The sequence below is a fragment of the Myotis brandtii genome, unplaced genomic scaffold (assembly GCF_000412655.1).
Source record: "Myotis brandtii unplaced genomic scaffold, ASM41265v1 scaffold707, whole genome shotgun sequence".
NCBI lineage: Eukaryota > Metazoa > Chordata > Mammalia > Chiroptera > Vespertilionidae > Myotis > Myotis brandtii.
Window position 1 is genome coordinate 632,119 of NW_005370773.1, and position 453 is coordinate 632,571.

The window sequence follows — 453 nt, forward strand, 5'->3', positions numbered from 1 at the left end:
CTCAGGTCACCTGTTTATTGCGGAATCGTTTTGGATTCATAGAAGAGTTGCCAAGGTCGTAGACAGAGTCAGTTCCCCTCCTCACCCGCTTCCTCCACCGCTGCCATCTGACACAGCATGGTCACTGGTCACAACCGGGAAACCGACATCGACATCGGCGCGGTGCTCCTAACTAAACACCACGCTTTGTTCCGATTTCGCTGGGTTTTCCTGGTGCCCTTTTCTGTTCCCGAATTCCACCCGGGGGCCACACTGCGCTCCCTCCGTCAGCGTCAGCGCTCTCTGGGCAGACCTCAGACGTCCTAGTGGAGGACTGTGACCGGAGCGCCAGGCGGTCACAGCGCCCCTGCATCTGTGAGGTGAGGGGGTTGGGGAAGAAGACACCAGGCGAGGCGCCCTCGGCACATCACGCCAGGGGCCCTCACGCGGTCAGGTCCGTGCTGAGTGCCAGGC

The 453-nt window shown here is 60.9% G+C and overlaps 1 protein-coding gene across 1 annotated transcript in view; it reads left to right on the top strand.

Annotated features, from left to right (window-relative positions):
- Positions 1-453, top strand: part of SCNN1B (sodium channel, non voltage gated 1 beta subunit) — a 33,851-nt gene that overhangs the window by 21,270 nt on the left and 12,128 nt on the right. The window lies entirely within an intron of this gene.